Source organism: Anopheles arabiensis, assembly GCF_016920715.1.
Source record: "Anopheles arabiensis isolate DONGOLA chromosome X unlocalized genomic scaffold, AaraD3 X_pericentromeric_contig0003, whole genome shotgun sequence".
Taxonomy (NCBI): Eukaryota; Metazoa; Arthropoda; class Insecta; order Diptera; family Culicidae; genus Anopheles; species Anopheles arabiensis.
This window is the reverse complement of record NW_024412081.1, coordinates 270,001-287,500: the sequence shown is the minus strand read 5'-3', so window position 1 is coordinate 287,500 and position 17,500 is coordinate 270,001. Positions and strand designations below refer to the sequence as shown.

At 51.3% G+C, this 17,500-nt stretch overlaps 1 pseudogene; it reads left to right on the top strand.

Moving 5' to 3' along the window:
- Positions 1–5,493, top strand: part of LOC120907370 — an 8,844-nt pseudogene extending 3,351 nt beyond the window's left edge.
- Positions 5,494–17,500: the final 12,007 nt, after the last annotated feature.

The window sequence follows — 17,500 nt, the reverse complement described above, 5'->3', positions numbered from 1 at the left end:
CGGTGATGATGGACTTCCTCGATGAGGTTATGTCCGAATTTCGAAGGTACAGAGCCGTTAATCGCATGCAGCAGGTCCTCGATCGTCAAACGCAAACGTCGTTTGACGGTAACGATGGATTCGGGCCGCAAACGCGAAAAGGCAGAAGACCAGTGGCTGATGACCAACAGCCTGGTCCAAGTGGGTTGCAAAGGTTGCAACAACAACAACAACAACCATCGAGGTTGACCCCTGTTAGGGAAGCGGTGGAAAATATTCCAAGTCCGAGAAACGGACCGAATATTAATGAGGGTAGAATTAATAAGAGGAAGAAGAAGAAGAGCAAGAAGAAGCAGAATAAGCCCAGGAAGCGGCCTGAGGCTCTGCTGATATCGGACTGCACTTCCGAGGAGCTGGCGAAATTGCTCAAGGAAATGAAGCAGTCCGATGCTCTTAAATCGGTTGGAGAGACAATCTCTAAGGTCCGACGGGCCCAGAATGGAGGCATGTTGCTAGAACTTAAGCAGGGTAGTTCTGCTAGTGCAATTGCCCCAAAGGTTAAGGAAGCGGTGAAGGGCAAGGCGTCAGTGAGAACGCTAGCTCCTTCTAAAATGATTGAGATCATGCATCTCGATGAAATCACCACCCCAGAGGAGGTTGCGGAGTCTGTCAAAGCACAGCTCAACATCGAGATAGAAATAGATCGTATCAAAATGAAGAAAGGCCGCGCGGCCGGTACGCAGTGGGCACGGATCAACGTATCGCTGCCAGACTTTCAAAGCTTCCTGAATTTGGGAAAGCTGAAAGTTGGTTGGTCGATATGCCATATCCGCGAGGTTATGGAAGAGCAGAAATGCTATAAGTGTTGGAAGGTAGGCCATACGAGCTACCATTGTAGGGAACCAGACAGAAGTAATCTGTGCTGGAAATGCGGTTTGAGTGGACACAAGAAGCAAGCTTGTACCAACTCTGTCAAGTGTTTGGATTGCGGTACGAGGTCACAGAACCTTCACGCAACGGGCAGTTATATGTGTCCCCGAAGGCGAACGATTAGATCATAATGGTTAGGTTGCTACAACATAACCAGAATCATAGTTATGCTGCATTTCAGTTAATGTGGCAAACGATTAGGGAAGAATCTGCGGATATAGTGTTGATTGCAGATCCGTATCTGGCAACAACCAACGTCAAAGTGTTACGCAATGACGATAACACAGCAGCGGTAGTGGTTAACGCGGACTTACCAGTTAAGGTAGTCAGTAAGGCTTTGAAGGGTTTAATGATAGTTGACATAGGTGATATGCGAGTGGTTAGCGTTTACGCGCCACCTAGATTTAGTATGGAAGAGTTCCAGAACATGTTGGATAACACGGTAATGGCCGTAACCGGTATCCACAAATTCGTTATCGGGGGACTTCAACGCTTGGTCAGTAAGTTGGAACAACCAACTTGGCGAGCGTGGAGAAACCAGAAACGAAGAGGTGAGTTGGTTTTATCAACCTTTGCGCAGATTGACGCAATTTTATTGAACGACGGCAGCACCCCAACTTATGTTGGACCAGGGCGCACGTCAGTAGTTGATCTTACTTTTGCGAGCCGAACCGTAGCAAGATCATTTAAGTGGGTGGTGTTATCTAGCTATATGAACTCTGATCATCGTGCAATACGAATAGATCTTGAGACGCAAAGCGTGCGTAATCTGTCCCGACCCATAACGGGATGGAGCATCAAGTATTTTAGCAAAGATATATTTGAAGTTATGATGCAAGCCGCTTTTGAGACCGAGGTCACAACAAGCGAAGACTTAATGCGTATACTTGTCACGGCGTGCAATGCGACGATGACTAAACGTAAGAGGTACACTCCTAACAAGAGTGCATTTTGGTGGACGTTAGAGATTGAGGCACTTCGCAAAGAGTGCAAACACCGCGATCGATTAGCGCAAAGAGCTTTTAATACTGATCTCTATTCTACTTTTAGGGACGAGTTCAAGGTGGCACGGAATGCCCTCAAGCGATTGATCAAGCATACCCGACAGAGGAAGTGGAAAGAGTTCCTGGGAACAGCGAACAACGCATCATTTGGTATAGTATATCATACGTTCAAGAAAGTGGCCGAGGGTTCGATTGGACCCCGAACCATGACATTGGACGAGTTTAGGGAAGTGGTGAGCGAGCTTTTTCCTACTCACCCAAACACGGTGTGGCCTGATTATCGTATCGATCAGCCACGAGAGTTTGAAAGGGTAACTAATGATGAGATTCTTGCGGTTGCCAGGAGACTACCTAACAAGAAGGCGCCGGGACCAGATGGTATCCCGAATGAGGCGCTGAAAGTTGGTATGTTGACTGCAACCGATGCATTTTGCAGGGTTTACCAAGGCTGTTTAGAGAACGCGAAGTTCCCCGATGAGTGGAAAAGGCAGAGGTTGGTGTTAATACCGAAGCCGAACAAACCACCAGGGGAACCGGGTTCAGTTCGCCCCATTTGTCTACTAGACGGGGCAGGTAAAGGTTTAGAACGCATCATAGTGCAACGGCTAAATGCACACATCGAGGAGGTCAACGGACTGTCTGACGACCAATTTGGTTTCAGAAGTCGTCGATCTACAGTTGATGCGATTCAACGGGTAGTGGACATTGTTTCGGTAGCTAGAAGTAGAAACAGATACAGTGGACGGTATTGTGCGGTTGTTACATTAGATGTTACTAATGCTTTTAACAGTGCTTCATGGTTGGCGATTGCAAATGCTTTACAGAGAATTAACACTCCTAAATATCTTTATGATATCATTGGTGATTATTTTAGGAATCGTGTGCTGATGTATGATACCACAGATGGACCGGCAGAGATTGCAGTCACATCGGGTGTACCTCAAGGCTCGGTACTTGGCCCAACGTTATGGAACCTCATGTACGACGGAGTCCTACGAGTTGCAATGGTGGAAGGTGCACGGATTATCGGCTATGCAGACGATATAGTACTGTTGGTGGAAGGTAATTGTGTTGATGATATTGAAATTCTCGTTTCCAGTCAGATTCGCATCATCGACCGATGGATGACCGACAACGGATTAAAGATAGCCCCGACTAAGACCGAGTTTATTATGGTCAGTTCCCATCAGAGGATACAGCATGGGGCTATCAGGGTAGGTGATCACGTAGTACATTCGTCGCGCAGCTTAAAGTACTTGGGGATGGTCCTAGATGACCGCCTCGATTACACTTCACACATCAGGTATGCGGTGGAGAGAGCGACGAAGCTATGGACCACCTTGGTAAGGATGATGCCTAATAAGGCAGGTCCGAGTAGTAATGCTAGGCGAGCAATTGCTCTTACTGTTGTGGCGAAGGTCCGGTATGCCTCGCCCATTTGGTGTCATACCCTTAGATTTGCTAACCGTAGACAATGGCTACGACGGTTTTACCGGCCAGTAGTCCAGCGAGTTATCTCTTCTTTCAGGACAACTTCTCATGATGCAGTCTGCGTGCTTGCGGGAATGATCCCGCTTCATCTCCTCCTGGACGAGGACTCCAGGACTTTTCATCGGAGACGAGCAGAGAACATCGCCGGATCGGTTGCACGTAACATGGAACGTGTCACAACTATGGAACGATGGCAACGAGAATGGGATGAGAGTGTTCACGGTCGGTGGACATACCGTCTCATACCCGACGTCAACAGATGGATAAGTAGAAGATTTGGTGGTGTAGATTTCTTTCTTTCTCAGTTTCTTTCCAGCCATGGCTTCTACGCCTACCAGCTTCATCGGATGCAGTTAACGGGTTCGCCGCTATGTGATGCGTGCGAGGAACCTGAGGACGCCGAACACACGATATTCCATTGTGTACGTCATCGTGAATTAATCATCAGACTTCAGCATCAAGTCGACGAGGAGTTAACGCCGGAGAACATCATCGGAGTTATGTCTGCTAACAGATATAACTGGAGCATGGTTCATCAAGCAGTACGGGCGATTATGATTCGACAACAACATCGAAGACACGTCATCGAACGAGGCGAACGACGTGCTTTGCTCGCCAACATCCAGTTGGCCTTGCAGAGCAGCGACAGTGACGACGAGTAACGACAAGGATTCATCGTAGTTCATCGTAGCTTCATCGCCGAGGGCTAGACAGTGGCTAATCACCACTGTTGGAAGCCATTCGTTGCCTGGGATGATGGACATCCACCGCCCGAGTGACGTCGATACCCTAACGGGTGATCCACTCGGGGCCGGTTGAAGGCACGGAGGGTTTTAGTGAGTAAGAATCTCACACTACCGGGGTTGATCACCCAGGTGTCTTATGCAAGATTTCCCCTTCGATAACAAAAAAAAAAAAAAGGTAGCCAAATGCCTCGTCATCTAATTAGTGACGCGCATGAATGGATTAACGAGATTCCCTCTGTCCCTATCTACTATCTAGCGAAACCACAGCCAAGGGAACGGGCTTGGATGCACTAGCGGGGAAAGAAGACCCTGTTGAGCTTGACTCTAGTCTGGCATTGTAAGGCGATATAGGAGGTGCAGCATAGGTGGGAGGGCTTCCTCGTGGAGCTCGCCTCTGAGATACCACCACTCTTACTGTTGCCTTACTTACATGATTGGGTGGAACAAGCGCGGGCCCCAGGTCCGGATCGTGCGCGCACCTCCTCCGGGGGCTGTGGCGGCGGTTCGCCTGCGCGCGCCCAATGCGCCGTGTTTCTCGCTCAGCGTCCAGTGTGTCGCTGGGTGGTGCCGCCGGGGAGACTGCATCGTAGCATCGTCGTGTGTAGCGTGTTACCCGCTTGTCCGACCGTGAGCCGTGGCCCGCAAGGGTACAAGCTTGCGTACGTCGGTGCATTCGTGGTGCACTGCTTCTGCGCGGTCGATCGTTTATGATGTCACGTTTGCCCCCGGTTCCGCGCGCCGCCCGGCTCGAAGACTCCTGGACAGGTCCTTTCGGTCCACGTCATGGACAGTGCCAGGTGCGGAGTTTGACTGGGGCGGTACATCTCCAAAACGATAACGGAGGTGTCCAAAGGTCAGCTCAGTGTGGACAGAAACCACACGCTGAGCATAAGGACAAAAGCTGGCTTGATCCCAACGTTCAGTACACTTCGGGACAGCGAAAGCTTGGCCTTACGATCCTTTGGTTATAACGAGTTTTTAGCAAGAGGTGTCAGAAAAGTTACCACAGGGATAACTGGCTTTTTTTTTTTTTAAACGGGTTTTTATTTTGTTTCAAAATTAAACCCTCCCGCTCCCCTACATTTTACCCGCGAGGGCTTACCCTGCAGGGGGTTTCATGGCTTAATGGCCAACCTTTTGTCCGTGCGAAAAGCACCTTCCATGTTTTATTTCTATTTCTAAATTCAACCGAAAAATTCACTCATTCCCTAAATAGGGCGCTTTTTCACGCTCGATGCGTCGCTGTTTTTACGTGCATACCACGCCTAGCGGGAGGCAACTTCTGCCTCGACCACGGCGGCTTGTTCCGCGGCGTTCAGGCCACCGTCCGTGGCCTCGTTTTCCTCGTCGATTGCGCGGTTGCGCATACCAGATGGTCCGGCTGCAAAATCCGCGCGTTCTCGGCCGTCATCGTCATTGTTTATCGCCTGGCCGGACATCCCGAGAAGACGACGGTTTCGTCTCCTCTCCCTGAACCGCGCTTGACGCTCACGAAGCGCTGCACGTCGCTGAGCGGTCCGTGGTGAAGCTGGTGGGGTTGGGGAAGTCCAGCTCGACGTTCTTCCCGCCGGCGTGCTGTTGCTGCTCGCCGGTTGGCGTTGCGTCGCTCGTTACGGGCCCGCCGCACTTCCGCGCGTTGGGCCTCCAGCTCTGCTGCGTCTTCGTCCTGACGCTCGATGACGTTAACAGCCAATGCTGCCCGCTCCTCGTCCCACGCTCGCTGCAGTTGGGCCGTTATTCGCTTCGCGGCTTCGCAAATACGACTCCAGCTATCGGCGTCACGCAACAAGTGCCGCTGGAGGGTGTCCGGACAGACAGGGTCTGGACCTCCCTCGCCGAGTAGCTCCTGTCGAACTGCCGCAAAGCGTGGGCACTCGAAGAAGGCGTGCTCCGCCGTCTCTGGGACGCCGACGCACAACTGGCAGTCTGGGGACGACGTGAATCCATTGTGGCACAAGTAGTCACGGAAAAATCCGTGTCCGGACAAAACCTGTGCCAGATGGAAAGTCATATCTCCATGTTTCCTAGACTGCCAGTCGCCGACCGATGGAATTACACGGTGCGTCCACCGCGTGTGCCGGCTAGCATCCTGTTGCAGTGCGTCGGCATCCCATTCCTCCTGCCAGCAGTCGATGGTGTTCTGCCGCTCCGTCGCCCGGATGTCCTCCCTCGTTGCAGCACGGTCTGGAGCAAGGAGTTGTTGGTGAACCCGAGCATCCTCGTTGATGAGGTGGCATATCGGTACGAGTCCAGCGAGTAGGGTGGCCGTCTCATACCTGACGGTACGGAATGCCCGTGCCACCCTGATGGCTGCTTTTCGCTGAACCCGTTGCAGCATCCGTCGGCACTCTCGCACCTGAGTTGCCTCAGCCCAGACGGGAGCAGCATACCGCAACACCGATTCTGCCACATACGCCAGCAGCCTTGACTTGGCCGTCCTGGGGCCGCTGTGGTTTTGCATGAGGCGCGTTACAGCTGCCACCACGCGCGACGCCTTTTCGGAGACTTTCGTGACGTGATCTCGCCATTTCAGGTGATCTTGGAGCTGCACGCCCAAGTACCTGATGCTCCTAGAAGACTGGACTTCCACGTCACCGACGCGAAATGTCACCTGCGGCGGAGTCTTCTTGCTTGAGATCAGGACGGCTTCAGTCTTGGCTGGGGCCAGCTCCAGACCGTGCTGCTGCATCCAACGTTGGACCTGGTCAACGGCCTCCTCTGCTCTCGCGCGAACCTCGTCCGTGGTGGTAGCAGGTACCAACAGCGCCAGATCGTCCGCATATCCGATGACTTCGACGTCGGGAGGTAGCGGCACATCCAGCACCCGTCATACATGATGTTCCACAGAGTTGGGCCCAGGATGGACCCCTGTGGAACACCGGCAATTACATGCCGTACGACGGGGCCTTCGCTCGTGTCAAAGTACAGCACACGATCCTCGAAGTAGCTTCGAAGCATCCGTTGGAGGCCGACGGGAACACCTTTGCCTGAAGGGCGCTGGCAATGGATTGCCAGTTGGCCGTGTTGAAGGCGTTCTTCACGTCCAACGCCACCACAAGCAAGAAACGGTTATCCCGGCCGTTCGTTCGCCGGAACGACATGGCGGTACGGCCGGCCTCAATAACCCGCTGGATGGCGCTCACTGTCGACCGCCCTCGACGAAATCCGAACTGCCGGTCCGACAGTCGGGGTGAAGACGGCTCCTCGAGATGTTCATTGAGGCGATTCAGGATGAGGCGCTCAAGTACCTTCCCCAGTGCGTCGAGCATGCAGAGGGGTCGGTACGAGCTGCTCTCTCCCGGAGGCTTCCCCTGCTTCGGCAGCAACACCAGTCGTTGCCTCTTCCACTGCGCCGGAAACGAAGCGCGATTGAGGCAATCCTGGTACAGGACCCGGAAGACCTCCGGGAACAACATGATGGCCGTCTTCACTGCCGCGTTCGGGATGCCATCGAGCCCTGGTGCTTTGCGATTTGCCATCTGGCTCGCGATGAGCAGCAGCTCGTCGTCCGTTACCGGTGCAATTCCCGCCGTTGTTGTTGCTCCCTCGACGCTTCCAACGTTGCTCAGCTGCGACCAGTCACAGGGCGGATGCTCAGGGAAGAGGTCGGACACAATGCGTTCGAGGACGACCCGGTCCGCTTCTGAAGGCGTCCGACTGCCCCGGAGCCGGGACATGACGACCCGATATCCTGCCCCGAACGCATTCTCTTCTGCAATTTCGATCAGCTCCTGGAACAAGTTCCGCTTGCTAGCTCGAATTGCTCGGCTGAGCTCTGCCCTTGCTGTCCTGTGCTCAGCTGCTGCTATGCTGCGCTCCTCCAAATCAGCCGTCCGCAGCATCCGGTCACGGGCAACCTCGCAGTTGTTCCTCAGGCGAGCCAGGAGGAGACCACCAAAATGTGTTACGGTGCGGGTCTTGGTGCACTCGGGTAACCCGTTGCATCGTCTCGTCGCAGGCCTTCAACATGGCTGCGATCATACCCTCCTGGGTCGATGCGCGTTGGACAAAGTCCGCAGCGAACAGCGCCTCGAGGAATGAGGAAGGAGAAAACTGCGAGGTCTTCCATCTACGGCCAGCGTGACGCACACGCCTCTGGCTAGCGGAAGCACCCTGCCGCGATGACGGTTGCCGCTGATGTTGCTGCTGCTGCTGTTGCGATGGCTGCTGTTGCTGCTGCTGCTGCTGAAGTGACTGCTGCTGCTGCGCAGAGGACTGTTGCGCTGGCTGCTGCTGGTCCTGCAGCTGCTCGGGCGATGCTGGTGTTCCTCCCACGGTGTAGAGAACATAGCGGTGGTCTGACGCGGTGTATCTTGTGCTAACAACCCAGGTGTCAGGGCGAGCGATCGTCGGGCTCGCGAATGCCACATCCACTATACTCGGGAGAGCCACCCCGTTGCCATCAAACGTGTATTCCCGACCTTGATTAATCACGATTAGGCCAAGCTGCTCCACCATTCCGTGCAGCTCTTCCCCGCGGTCGCAAGTCCTCGGGCTGCCCCACTCCTCATGTCTGGCGTTAAAATCGCCGGCGACGACGACTTGAGGGTGGGAGAAGCCTTCGAGTTCTATTGCTTCCAAGAAGCGCTCGAACTCTGCGAGGTTAAGGCTTGGTGGAGCATAGCAGCTGATAAAACCACTCCGCCGATCTGCGCTGCAACCAACCCCTGAGCTTCACTGCACCACACCCGCTGTATTGGTAGCTCACCGACAGCTACCACCGCTACCGCCTTGCAGCTGCTGAATGCCCACCGGCCGTTGTTTTCAGGTGGGCGCAGAACATCAGAGAGAATGAGCACGTCTGCTTTCTCCTCTCTGGCAGCTTGCAGCACCAGGTTCTGGGCATCACGGCCATGGCCCAGGTTCGCCTGCAGAACTTTCAGGGCCGGGAACATCGTTGGGCCGAACAAGCACATTCGCTGTGGCCTATGTGGTGAGCGCCACCGCACAGTGCGCACTTTGCCTCATTCTGGCAGGATCGTGCTTTGTGTCCGGTAAGCCCACAGCGGATGCACAGATTCTGTCGATCTGCGGTGGAACGGCAGTTCGAGGCGATGTGGCCCATCTCCAGACAGCGGAAACAGCGCTGTCGCTCTGGAGGCGTTGGTGGGGCTGCTCGAACCTTGCTCACACAGTCGCACAGGAACAGTTTAAGTCCTTCCAACTGCCGAGCCGACTTCACAGGTAGCCGGATGCGTGCTCGCTTCGAACCATCCGGTAGTTCCCAAATGCTGGCAGAAACAACTCCAGCACTTGCGCCAATCTTAGCATCGAGGGCAGCAATGATATCTTCCTCCGTAGCAAGGGGATCGATATCGACTACCAGCAGCTCACCCATTTCTGTGACAAGCCGACTGACGCCTGCGTCGCCGATGATTTTGCGGACGCCTTCCAGCATAAGCGGAGCGTTTGCCGTCTTGCTTAGCTCCATACGTAGCAGCCTGGCATGAGTTCGGCGGCCCTGCTTAATATGCCCTTTCATTTCGCTGTGAGCCGCGTCCAGACGAATGGCTTCGCGCACCTTCTCGTAGATGCCATCCCAGGTTTCGCCTTCACTGGGAGACACCTCGATGATGTCGGGCCTCGGCTTTCGCTTACGATGTTGCTGATGTTGCTGCTGCATACGCTCCTGCTGCTGCTGCTGCGAGCCGGCGACCGCCTGTCGCTGTGGCTGACGCTGCTGCTGCTGCTGCTGCTGCTGCTGTTGCTGTTGCTGCTGCTGCTGGGAACGTGGCTTACCCGTAGCTTTTCCGCGATATCTACGCCGCACGACCTCACTAAAGGTGAGTTCCGGCACAACGTCTACGCGGACGGCTGTCGATGCCTCGCTGCGCGGCGGCATGACTGCGCGCGACGTCGACGCGCGGGGCTGCTCCTGCTCGTGCTGGTTCCGCTGCTGCTGTTGTTGTTGCTGCAGCTGCGGCGCAGAGGGTCGGCGCGGCAGCGGGAGTCGGAGGTTGGCGCGGACTAGCTGACGGTTGTCCGCCGGCAACCTTTGCTGCCAGAAGAGAGTTGAGCACGTCTCGGTCGCGCTGATGTGCGGCGGCGAGCTTCTCCATCTGTGCCTCCAACTTCTCCTCTCGTCGTTTTGCCTCCTCCTTTTCCTCTTGTAGCAGTTGGCACATGCCAGTTATCTGCTCGGAGAGGCGAGCATTTTGCTCCTTCATTTCTGCATTCTGCTCCTCTAGTCGTTGGATTGTTGCCTTAAGCAACTCGAGCTCCGGTGTGGCCGTGGCGGCCTTGGATGCCACGGCGGGCTTGTTGTTGCCTGTGACACTGACCCTAGGCAGCGCCACTCGAGGCTCGGTCACAAACAGCTTCGAGCCAGATGCCAAGCTGCTACGGCAGTCCACAGAGACTGACCTCGCACTCGCGCGCGTTGACATCCTGGATGATGCCATCATCTTTGCCGACTTTCAGGTTGGTGGGTTAAATAACCCTGGGGGTCGATGTGACCCCGGGGTCGGTTGACCCCGGGGGTCGAGATGACCCCAAGTATGCAGCGCCGTCTAGCTGGTGTTCTGCCGCTCAATCGCTGCTGTAGAATCCTTCTTCCACGCTGGTTTTTCCACTATGGTCCGACTTGCGACCCCCCTGGTGGGCTGGGGGGAGGGGTGGCAGTGGCGAAAAATTACGAGAGGGTGCGTCGCTCACGTGGGGAATGGATCCGCACCAATCCCGAATTTTTCCGGCACTTTTAGGGATTTTTCGAAAAATTCGAGCAGTTTTCGAGTTGCTCGAACTACTCGAATCGAGCAGATTCGAGCTGCCGCGGGCACTACACTTCTTCTCCGAATTTTCTGCGCACTTTTGTAAACTCGAGCACTTTTCGAGCAGTAACGGACTTTTCAAATTTTTGCCCCTTGGGAACTGCTCCCCGGACAAAATTTGTCCCTTGGGTATTATAGAACTGTCACCAAGAAACGTCAAAATTTTTTTCACGATTTTCACAAATTTTTTGATGCAATCTTATTGTACGCATAAAAACAAGCACAACGGTGAAAACCGCACACGAATCCGAGCAAAACTCGCGGAGTTATTCGCGATTTGCTATTTATTTCGATTTTTCGAAAGCACGTGCTCCGGCGGTAGCACCCCGACACTTTTATTTTCTCGTTTTTCACCGATTTTCGTTCTGTTTTTTAAATTCACGTTCAGCGTCACTACGCGCACCTTTAAAATCACATCCGGCACGAATCCGTGCGTTTTTCACTGAGTTATTCACATTCAAAGTTCCCCATACAAATTGTATGGGGATGTAAACACACTTTTATGCACTTTAAACTTCTCAAAACGTCTCGAAAACACTTTTAAACGCTTTAGAAGCGTCGAATTATCCAGAATCGAGTGTTTCCGGCGCCGAAATCACACAGTTTTGCGCATTTTTCCACACCCGGAAATTTGGTACTACCGGGGGGGCAAATGTACACAGAACAACACGAATTTTTAAAGCGCAAAAATCACAGAAATTCGACCAAATAACACTATCTATAGGTAAATTGGGTGCTCTGAACACGATTTTGAGGGTTTCAGAGCGATCCGAGGCCGTTTTACACACTTTTTTTGCACACTTTGTCGGAGCGTGTTTACATACGTCTGTACCCGACGGCTACTCGATGAACACTACAGGGATAACTGGCTTGTGGCCGCCAAGCGTTCATAGCGACGTGGCTTTTGATCCTTCGATGTCGGCTCTTCCTATCATTGTGAAGCAAAATTCACCAAGCGTAGGATTGTTCACCCTTTCAAGGGAACGTGAGCTGGGTTTAGACCGTCGTGAGACAGGTTAGTTTTACCCTACTGGTGTGTGCTTATAGTCGCTATCTTAACGGAATTCCTGTGCAGTACGAGAGGAACCACAGGTACGGACCACTGGCTCAATACTAGTCCGACCGGACTTTGGTATGACGCTACGTCCGCTGGATTATGCCTGAACGCCTCTAAGGTCGTAGCCAATCCGAGCTGATAGCGCTTCTCAAACCCATTAGGTGTTCGGAAGCTAGCGGGCCTAACAACCCTCTGAGATCCGTTGGAGTCTGCGTCTGCAGCCCGGCGTCTCATCCCGCTATACCTAGGCCGCAATGAGTGGAGTTCGCTGCACGTGTTAGTACCGTAACTGGGAACGCCGTTGGCTTGAGCTCTGCCCAACGTGGATATACCTAGTTTCGACACCTATCAACCGCCCGCAAACGACGGGACTTCAGGCTGGGAGCTGCGAGTTGTAGAGATGCGTTCGCATCGATCCTCTCAGGCGACCCATGCTTGGTGGTTTGTCCGTGTGCCCCTTCCTCGATGTGCGCAAGCTCGTCTTGGTCTGGGGACCACGTCGACACAGGGGATACTCTTGTGAGAGCATGAGTGTACTAAGTTGAGTGTAGCAAGGGAACGCGTGCCCCTTCCTCGTTGGCGTAACTAACCATCTTGGTCTGGGGACCGTGGTACCGTGCTCTGGTGAAGCTTGGTGCGTGCTCCTTCCTTGTCAGACGAGTGACTTGACCTGGTCTGGAGACCGTTCCTTTATACTAGTGGACAAGAGTTGGCTTCTTCCGTGTCAGACGAGTGACTTGACATAGGATGGAGAAGGACACTTAACACTAATGAGCTTGTCGGCGTGCCTCGTTCTCGACTTGATTGTCTTGATGTGAGGACCGTGCGGACCACACCAGTAAGCTTACACATGCTCGTTACAAGTTGTATAAGTTGACCCGTTTGGCCCGGTTGCCTTGCACATGATGGTGTTGACCATGTTCGGTTAACAGGTCGTGTGTCGAGGTGGTCGGCCTTGGTAGTAGGATGTCTTGTGCATGTGACGTGTTGACCTGGTTTGGTCGGTGTGTCTCGTCTCGTACGATGACCTACTTACCCGTTAGTTTTCCAAGTTGTATTATGTGTTGACTTAGTTGACGTGTCATGTGCTTGGATGATTAGCGTACGGGTCATGTATGGTGCGCTTGCTTCAGTTGAAGGGATGTACTAGTACAGTTGTATTAATCGTTTATTTCACGATCTGGTCTTTTGGCTGGATCGTGAAAAAACGCTAAGTCCCAAATCCTGAACTCGAGAAGAAAGCGCCAATGACAACGTTTTTGACTGGAGCTCCCTAGCATTCGGCTTTTTCTACTTTGAAGGGATGCACTGTTGTATGAATTGTTTATTCACGAACTGGTCGTTTGATTGGATCGTGAAAAAAACGCTCAGTCCCAAATCCTGAACTCGACAGGAAAGCGCTGATTGCAAACATTTTGACTGGAAGTCCCTTGAAAATGGCGTTTTCGTTATTGGCATTATGTTGCACGTTTATTGTGGCTAGAACATTAATTATTCACAAAATGGCACCAAAGCTTGGCAAAAGTCGCGAAACACTCCTATCTCGACGCACCAGCAATCGCAACTTGATGCAAAATAAATTGCACGAGCTAATGATACTTGTACCATGCACAGTACACCGTACCAAAATATACCCCTGAAAGTGTGCAATTTGGTGCTACCCTAGGGAATATGTATGGAGAAGCCTAGCTACGTGTGTCGCACGTTCCAAGTTGCATGGACGTCGAACAGAGGCATGCAAAAGCACCTATCTAGGGAATTACTCTACGTTCTAGTAGCAAGTGCGATTTTCCGGTCCAGCACGGCAGTACGCCTGCACGCATACACTCCATGTACCAAAATGTACCAACCTAGGCGTTGCTCAGTAGCTTTTGGCGGCACATAGAAAAAGTATTCGAGTTCAGATTTTTGGGACTTAGCGTATTTTTAAAACTAATAACGAAAATTAAATTTTAAATCGGTAAACGGCTAGGAGTTGCTCAGTAGCTTTTTGCGCAACGTGGCAAAAGTATTCGAGTTCAGATTTCTAGGACGTAGCGTATTTTTCAATCATAATAAACCGAATCAAACATAACAATGATGAAACTTACACCATGTCCCAAGGTTGTGCACAAAACGTAACGATAAAGTGCTGGCGAAGTTAGAGGTGCACCAAAATTGTGTACCGATCAGGGAAAGTACTCTACGTTCCTATGATTTGGGTGAAAAGTGTTATTTAACTGCTGGTTAGAATAGACAGTTGCTTATCATACACATCGCAAACGAACACCCCTTAGTGAGCATTAGCAAAAGTCAATTGCACAAAGCAAATGCAATACAAACTGATCAAGTACATTAAAGAACGCTACGTAGCAGGACTTCTTTCCAAGAATGGTGTCCGCAACGGGAGGGCAAGCGTCCTTCCCAGGTTTTCCTAGTAAACCTTGTATGGTAAACATACCCAAGCGTGTCTGTAAGCACGCAACGAAAGTCACGAACGGGCACATACCTAGGGAATGTACTCTACGTACTTGGACTTTTGTCCAAGAATGGTGTCCGCGACGGTCGGGCACTGCGACGCAATAACCAAATCCTAGGATTGTAACTTTAGTGTGCACAAACATAAACATTAACGCGTTCGCTCGGGCTGCGCCGTCCGTGTTGAACACAAATGTGGGTGATTATATGCGTGGAGGGACAAAAACATACGAGGAGGAGACAGTTTTCTGCACGATGTGCACAGAGCTCATTTCGTCGTCCCGGGCGAATGGAAAAACACAAACATCGCGAGTATCGTTCTAGGTTTCTGTCTATAAAAGGGCAGGCCAAAAGGTGACCGGTTGAGATAAGCATTTTAAGCATACAAACACTTTATTGGAACTTTTGATACAAAACAAGGTACGTACATGTAGGTTGTACCAACATGGACATCTATGAACGCGTACGCTCGGGCTGCGCCCTCCGTCTTGTACTTTCCTGATCGGTACACAGTTTTGGTGCACTGCTATTCCGACCGGCAACTTGTACCAACATATACATCCATGAACGCGTACGTAGTGTACTTTCCCTGATCGGTACACACTGTTGGTGCACGGCATAAGAAAAGAGCTAAAATGGTCAAACTCAATCCATTTCAACAATAGATAGTCGATAGTAGCTGTGCCGATGAAGTAGGGCACGATGCAAGTTAATGTTGTTTAATGAATAACATGTCCGCCATACATTTCAGTACAAAATTGCTCGGTCAGACCTACAAAGTGCTATATCTCGAATACGAGGCGTCGGACTGGGGGTTGTAGAACAATTTTAAGTTCGTCTAATGATTCTACATCCGATTCTGGATAGCGGTTTTTGACCACTTTTCAATATTTTGTGACACCCCGAACCTAGGGGCAGCTCCTAGCTTTTTCAAAAATGTGCACCGATCGGGCCGGAGAGCTCGTGTGGCTCAAAACATGTTTTCGCTAAAACACCTCAAAACGTGTCGAGAACGCACCCTAGCTCTTGTTTTTCAAAAGTTATGGCCATTTAAAGTGAGGTGGTTTTTGCTTCAAAATAGCTATTTTACCCGTCCCTATGGCCATGCTTTAAATTTTCACGAAAATGCCAGGTCAGACCTAGGGCGGGCCATATCTTGAATACTAAACGTCGCAGACATTGGTCGTAGAACAATTTTAAGTTCGTCTAATGATTCTACATCCGATTCTGGATAGCGGTTTTTGACCACTTTTCAATATTTTGTGACACCCCGAACCTAGGGGCAGCTCCTAGCTTTTTCAAAAATGTGCACCGATCGGGCCGGAGAGCTCGTGTGGCTCAAAACATGTTTTCGCTAAAACACCTCAAAACGTGTCGAGAACGCACCCTAGCTCTTGTTTTTCAAAAGTTATGGCCATTTAAAGTGAGGTGGTTTTTGCTTCAAAATAGCTATTTTACCCGTCCCTATGGCCATGCTTTAAATTTTCACGAAAATGCCAGGTCAGACCTAGGGCGGGCCATATCTTGAATACTAAACGTCGCAGACATTGGTCGTAGAACAATTTTAAGTTCGTCTAATGATTCTACATCCGATTCTGGATAGCGGTTTTTGACCACTTTTCAATATTTTGTGACACCCCGAACCTAGGGGCAGCTCCTAGCTTTTTCAAAAATGTGCACCGAACGGGCCGGAGAGCTCGTGTGGCTCAAAACATGTTTTTCGCTAAAACACCTCAAAACGTGTCGAGAACGCACCCTAGCTCTTGTTTTCAAAAGTTATGGCCATTTAAAGTGAGGTGGTTTTTGCTTCAAAATAGCTATTTTACCCGTCCCTATGGCCATGCTTTAAATTTTCACGAAAATGCCAGGTCAGACCTAGGGCGGGCCATATCTTGAATACTAAACGTCGCAGACATTGGTCGTAGAACAATTTTAAGTTCGTCTAATGATTCTACATCCGATTCTGGATAGCGGTTTTTGACCACTTTTCAATATTTTGTGACACCCCGAACCTAGGGGCAGCTCCTAGCTTTTTTCAAAAATGTGCACCGAGCGGGCCGGAGAGCTCGTGTGGCTCAAAACATGTTTTTCGCTAAAACCCCTCAAAACGTGTAAGGAACGCACCCTAGATGATAAAAAGTGCAATCAGAATGTCAATCGACAACTTTGTTGGGGTACCATTTTACTCTACGGGCCAGTAGCTTAGGCGCGCCAACAGCGCTTTCCTTTCGGGTTCCCATTTTTGCCCTCCTGGGATTATGATCATTTGCTCATTGCCTACTATAGGAGGGTACCTTGCTACGAGGTCAAACATGAAGATTGCACCAAATCGTAGTTTTTACCTCTATTTAGTCGTAGGAGCATGGTTTGCAGTGGCAGTGGGTCATTAAGCCCCCGTTTGGGTCATACGTCCCTCCGCGATAAAAAATTCCTATAGTCATAATCTGGTGTCTGGTGATGGTTTCTATGATTTTGAACACTTCCTGCAAGACCAATCGAACTTCTTAGGAAACCCGAAGGATTCACGCTAAGCTCGATGAGCTATTATGGGTAGTGGTGCATGATCTGGTGTTCCTTGGATCTAATCCAATGAATAAATTTATGAGGGTATATATGGTGCAGGGCACAAAGCGTGATGAAACCGGGTCTCCCTACCAAATGTGGCATATTTTTTCCCTGAGAGCGAAGCTCAGACCCACGTAGGGGAGAGCGAAGTGGAACTTAAATGTTCTATGCAGCAAATGTTCGCCATGCGGATAAACAAGTTGGAATAGTTCAATGTAGTGTAATGCAAACACGAATCGCAAATAACGATACGGGACCCAGAAGCAATTCTGCGGATCCCTCGGGGAGTGGTGAGTTGATATAAATTAGAGGTGAAAGTCCAAGTTGTTCAAGCTCCGGCTCGGCAGCCGATACGAGGTTCCTGTTGGGCTTTGTACATCGCGCAGAGGCGCCGTTCGGTTCTAGCAATGATTCCCGCCACCATGTTCCATGCGTGCAGAGATCCGTTAGAGCTCGTTCAATGTGTCCCGCCGTGATTACGAAAAAGTCCAACAGTTGACC